This window comes from Polypterus senegalus, chromosome 8 (assembly GCF_016835505.1).
Source record: "Polypterus senegalus isolate Bchr_013 chromosome 8, ASM1683550v1, whole genome shotgun sequence".
Classification (NCBI taxonomy): Eukaryota; Metazoa; Chordata; class Cladistia; order Polypteriformes; family Polypteridae; genus Polypterus; species Polypterus senegalus.
Genome location: NC_053161.1, coordinates 172,448,291 through 172,454,750, shown reverse-complemented (window position 1 = coordinate 172,454,750; position 6,460 = coordinate 172,448,291).

The window sequence follows — 6,460 nt, the reverse complement described above, 5'->3', positions numbered from 1 at the left end:
TGTCATTGCCATGTGAATTAGTGAATATCGAAATGATTTGGAATATTTTAACTTGCACAAGCTCTTTAAAGCTGCTTTTGTAAAAACAGAATTTTTAAATTAGGTTTGTCAAAAAAATCCTTTGTCAGGTTTGTGACATTTGCCATTGTGGGACAGCATTGGTGTGTAGACATTCGCTGGTCGGTAACACTGAGGGAGAAGATCAATGCAAATGTCACCCTACCAAATCTTTCCCTCCTCTTTCAGAATTCCTATAAATCATACAATTGATTAGATGTTGCTGTTTCTATTTTCCTGTGCTTTAATGTAGAATTAATTATTGGATTTGACTTGATGTTAGAGCAGGAAAAAGTTGCAAGAGATGGTGTTGCATTCCCTCCTGTACCATTCAAATATGTGCTTTAGCCACATTTTAGTCAAGTTTTAATTCTTCATGTGTCTCCACTGTTGTGTGTACCACAGGTTGAGAACCATTGATATTATACACCAAATTTTATCAAGAGAAAACTTCTTTGTTAGTATGAAAATATTATTATTGATGATGAATTTAATAAAAAACAGTAATTCATGCTGAACTCGCATCTCCTGAGGTAAAAAGGTGTCCTCAACATGCCCTCCCCTTGTCTCTACACTTCGGTTGGTGATGGTGGTAACAATAGCATAAAGATAGCAGAAGATCTCCACTGTGGTGACATTCCAGATGAACAGTGTTCCATGTTCAAAAACTGAAGAGGACTAGATACCGTCCAGTGATGAATTGAAGACAAAGGTGAGATTATGTACTGCTATTTTCATTCAGCAGACCCCGAGTTCCCAACACAGAGAGATGTCAAAAGGGCCTGTACAAGTCTGTCATTCAGAAATGTAACCTCAGGTACCAAATTAAATAATACAGGAGACGCAAACTTAAGATCTCTAATATATATATGTGCTGTCATAAAAAACAGACACTTCTTCTTTCAGCTGCTCCTGTTAGGGTTTGCCACAGCAGATCATCTTCTTCCATATCTTTCTGTCCTCTGCATCCTGTTCTGTTACACTCACCACCTGCATGTCCTCTCTCACCACATCCATAAACCTTCTCTTAGTCCTTCCTCTTTTCCTCTTCCCTGGCAGCTCTAACCTTAGCATCTTTCTCCCAATATATCCAGCATCTCTCCACTGCACATGTCCAAACCAACACAGTCTCGCCTCTCTGTCTCCCAACTGTCCAACCTGAGCTGACCCTCTAATGTCCTCACTTCTAATCCTGCCCATCCTCGTCACACCAAAGCAAATCTTGGCATCTTTAACTCTACCACCTCCAGCTCTTTCTCCTGCTTTCTGGTCAGTGCCACCGTCTCCAACCCATATAGCATAGCTGGTCTCACTACCGTCCTGTAGACCCCATGAGGACTACTTCAGTCAGGAAATGAGTGGTCAAGGCAAAAGGTACACGATGAAGAATAGAAAAAGTTAAAAAGAAAACAAAAAATAAAAATCAAAATATATTATTACTGAGCCAGTATTGGTTTTCTTTGACCCAGGAAGAAAAACAACAGATGTGCCTAAAATGGTTTAGGGGCTTCAAGAATATCAAGAAAGTTGGAGACGTGTGGCTTATGTAGTAAGGACAGAAACTGATAGGCGATTTGCTCAAACTGAAATGGCGTGACCAGGTGTCATGTTTGGATGTGAGACGTTCCACTCTTACATTTTTAGATTACCATTTGTTGACACTTAAACTGATCGCAAGCCACTTATCACTGTTCGCCAAAAGCACTTGAACCACATGAGACCACGTATACAGAGAGATGATGACGATGATGAAACTACAACAGTGCAATTATGGAAAGTCTTATATGGGAAGTATCTGGGGTAACACTTTACAGTAGGTGTCCATAATTACACTGTAACTACTATGTAATTACTGGTATAAGTACAGTGTAACAATGAGTTATTACTCCGTAATTACTGTGTAATACAAAGTAATGCTATAGTTAATTACTCAGTTGTCATTGTTATTCCACAGTTAAATTGTTACATTGTAATTATATAATCACTGATCCAAAAACAAGCGTACTTACATAGTTACATTGTATCTGTACTTTGAAAATATACTGCTCAAAAGAATTAAAGGAACACTTTTTAATCAGAGTATAGCATAAAGTCAGTGAAACTTATGGGATATTAATCTGGTCAGTTAAGTAGCAGAGGGGGTTGTTAATCAGTTTCAGCTGCTGTGGTGTTAATGAAATTAACAACAGATGCACTAGAGGGGCAACAATGAGATGACCCCCAAAACAGGAATGGTTTAACAGGTGGAGGCCACTGACATTTTCCCCTCCTCATCTTTTCTGACTGTTTCTTCACTAGTTTTGCATTTGGCTACAGTCAGTGTCACTACTGGTAGCATGAGGTGATACCTGGACCCTACAGAGGTTGCACAGGTAGTCCAACTTCTCCAGGATGGCACATCAATACGTGTCATTGCCAGAAGGTTTGCTGTGTCTCCCTGCACAGTCTCAAGGGCATGGAGGAGATTCTAGGAGACAAGCAGTTACTCTAGGAGAGCTGGAGAGGGCCATAGAAGGTCCATAACCCATCAGCAGGACCAGTATCTGCTCCTTTGAGCAAGGAGGAACAGGATGAGCACTGCCAGAGCCCTACAAAATGACCTCCAGCAGGCCACTGGTGTGAATGTCTCTGACCAAACAACCAGAAAGACTTCATGAGGGTGACCCAAGGGCTCCATGTCCTCTAATGGGCCCTGAGCTCTCTGCCCAGCAGCATGCAGCTCGATTGGCATTCGCCATAGAATACCAGAATTGGCAGATGCACCACTGGTGCCCTGTGCTTTTTACAGATGAGAGCAGGTTCACCCTGAGCACGTGACAGAAGTGAAAGGGTCTGGAGAAGCCATGGAGAACATTATGCTGCCTGTAACATCATTCAGCATGAGCAGTTTGGTGGTGGGTTAATGATTGTCTGGGGAGGCATATCCATGGAGGGTCACACAGACCGCTACAGGCTTGACAAAGGCACCTTGGCTGCCATTAGGTATCAGGATGAAATCCTTGGACCCATTGTCACACCCTATGCTGGTACAGTGGCTCCTGGTGCACGACAATTCCTGGCCTCATGTGGTGAGAGTATGCAGGCAGTTCCTGGAGGATGAAGGAATCGATACCATTGACTGGCCACCACACTTTCCTGACCTAAATCCAATAGAACACCTCTGGGACATTATGTTTTGGTCCATCCAATGCCACCAGGTTGCACCTCAGACAGTCCAGGAGCTCAGTGATGCCCTGGTCCAGATCTGGGAGGAGATCCCCCACAACACCATCTGTCATCTCATTAGAAGCATGCACCGATGTTGTCAGGCATGTATACAAGAACACAGGGGCCATACAAAGTGCTGTGTACAATTTGGAGTTGCTGCAATTCAATTTTGGCAAAATGGACTAGCCTGCCACATCATTTTTTCACTCTGATTTTTGGGGCGTCTTTGAATTCAGGGCTCTGTAGGTTGATCATTTTCATTTCCATCAAACGATGTGGCATCCTTTCGTTCCTAACACATTACCCAGTCTATATCAGTATAGATATCCAGGAGGATTTCTTTTTCCCATTGAGATCTGATGTGTTTTCAAAGTGTTCCTTTAATTTTTTTGAGCAGTTTATAATAAAAACATCAGGGTATGTAACTACAACTATGTAACAGATGTTCCATGGTCTGGGAAATTGTAATGGAGAATTGCAGTGATAACTGTATAGGTTTTCGATGATATTTCAGGATCTTTTCTAAATGGTGAAAATGCCTTTGCAAAATGGTTAACGCTTTTTCCCAAAATCTAGAGGGGCACCTCCTTGACATGTTTTGCTTAAACAAGCATTTGTCACATTCTTGTAGTTGTGTTACACTATTTATTGTTGAGTTTTTTGGGCTATTATTATACCCATCCCTAACATAATACTGCCAAACTTGCATCATTCAATCAAGGTACACAGGGCCGCAGAGCCATTCCAAGCATCACCGGGCACAAGGCAGGAAACAGCCCAGGATGGTGCCCACTGACACATACCAGCACTCACACTCTTACACGTATGGCCATGTAACCCAACTTACATGTCCCTGGGATGTGGCAGTAAAACCCATGAAGGAGACAGAGGGACACATGGGTAAAACGTACAAATTTTACACACATATCCATCCATCCATTATCCAACCCACTATATCCTAACACAGGGTCACGGGGGTCTGCTGGAGCCTCCAGACAGAATTCCATCTCAGGATAATGGATCTGTGAGGCAAAAGCGTTAACCATTTTGCAAAGGTGTTTTCACCATTTAAAACCGATCTTGAAATATCATTGAACACCTATACAGTTATCACTGCAATTCTCCATCACAATTTCCCAGACCATGGAACATCTGTTATACAGTTGTAGTTACATACCCTGATGTTTGTATCTGTACTTTGAAAATATAATAAAATGTAACTATGTAAGTACACTTGTTTTTGGATCAGTGATAAATTGTTACATTGTAATTATAAAAACTGTGGAATAACAATGACAACTGAGTATTTAACTATAATGTTACTTTGTATTTACACAGTAAGTTCGGAGTAATAACTTGTAGTTACACTGTACTTATACAGGTAATTACATAGTAGTTACAGTGTAGTTACGGACACTTAATGTAAAGTGTTACCGTATCGGGTTGTTGCAGATGGTTTATCTAGAGCAGGGTCCTCAAGCTGGCTGAAGGTTTTTGCTCCAACCCAGTTGCTTAATACGAAGCACTTATTGCTCAACTAACACTTCTGCTTCACTTTAGTTGTCTCACTCGTAAAGATTTTGAACCTTTATTGCTTATTTTAGTCTTAAACGACAGTATTTTTGTTATTTAATGGCTCCTAATTAGGAATAACATGCAAATGACAAAAGAGAGCAGCATTTCTCCATTTATCTTGTCACCATTGACACCCGTGTGTATTTATCATGCACTGTTGGGTTTAATTAAATACTTGGAAGGAAAGTGAAGAGAAAAAAGTGAAGGACTGAGAATCACTCCTCTATTTTAGCCTTCAGATCATTTGGATGACATCCTTACAAAGGGGAAGAAAATCCAGGGTATGAGAATGAGCTGAAATTGCCGAGTTAATGCACTAACAAGCCTTGAAATTAAATTATCAGCAAGAATTGCTTTCTAATTAAGCAACCGGGTTAGAACAAAAGCCTGCAGCCACTGCGGCCCCTCCAGGACTGTGATTGAGGACCCTTGATCTGGACCAACAAATGGAAGGTCACTGTTTGTTAATTATCCAACTTCTTTAATACGAGTCGTAAATGTTTGCTTAACTCCTTCTAAGTGATAACCGAGTATTTTGATCTCAATTTTGCTCACACTTTCCTGCATTCCATCCATCCATTATCCAACCCGCTATATCCTAATTACAGGGTCACGGGGGTCTGTTGGAGCCAATCTCAGCCAACACAGGGCACAAGGCAGGAAACAAACCCCGGGCAGGCCGCCAGCCCACCGCAGCTTTCCTGTATTTTCTTCATTAATTCTTGCAATAGTCTATTTTTAAGGTTTACATAAAATTTATTGTTTAAATGCATCTCCTTGTCTTTTATATCATGAAGCAGCAGGTCAATTCTATCTATTCTCTTGTGCATATCCTCCTTTGCATCATTTATTTTTTGCCCCAGATGTAGTATCAATGCCTTCAGCTCAGATAGCTCGTTTCCATCTTCTCAGTGCTCCTGGGTATGACGTTAAACTGCATCCAGCCCTGCAAGCGGTCCTCCAACTTGCAGGGAAATCATGGGGGTTGGTAGCGGATTGGCCACCATTAAAATACTTCACACAGCTCCAAAACAACAGAAAGGACTCCTTTTTGTTCTCCGTGGGAGTAGCTCTGCTGTAGCTGCCCATAGGAACCCTGTTCACATCATGAAAGGGATAGGGGGAAAGTCCTCGGGAGCCCCATCCCCGTAAGAGTCAAAACCGTTGGAGAGCCAATAGGTTCAGATCTGTTGGGGATCGGAACTGGTGTGGTGCTGAGGCATCGCCCATTACACGGCAGCGCTCTGTCCCAATTTGAGGCGGCCCTACGGGTGGTTGCATGGAACGTCTTGTCTCTCCGGCAAGATGATCATCTTCCTCTGCTGTTGGAGGAGCTTTCGTAACACCATATTTCAATGGCGGCATTCACTGAGGTGCGCAGAACAGAGACTGGCCAGATCACTGTAGGTGGGTACACCTTTTATTGGTCTCATCGCTCTGATGGCTGTCATACTCAGGGTGTAGCTGTTGCTGTAATGGATTGGCTTCTTCCAATGGTGTCCAATGTCACTCCTTAGGTGCCTTGTCTGTTGTCTCAGTGTATGCTCCGACCGCGGTGAGTGATGTTTTATTCGCAGCTTTGCTCGGTGGTTGATGGGTGCCCACTGGGTGACACTCCTCT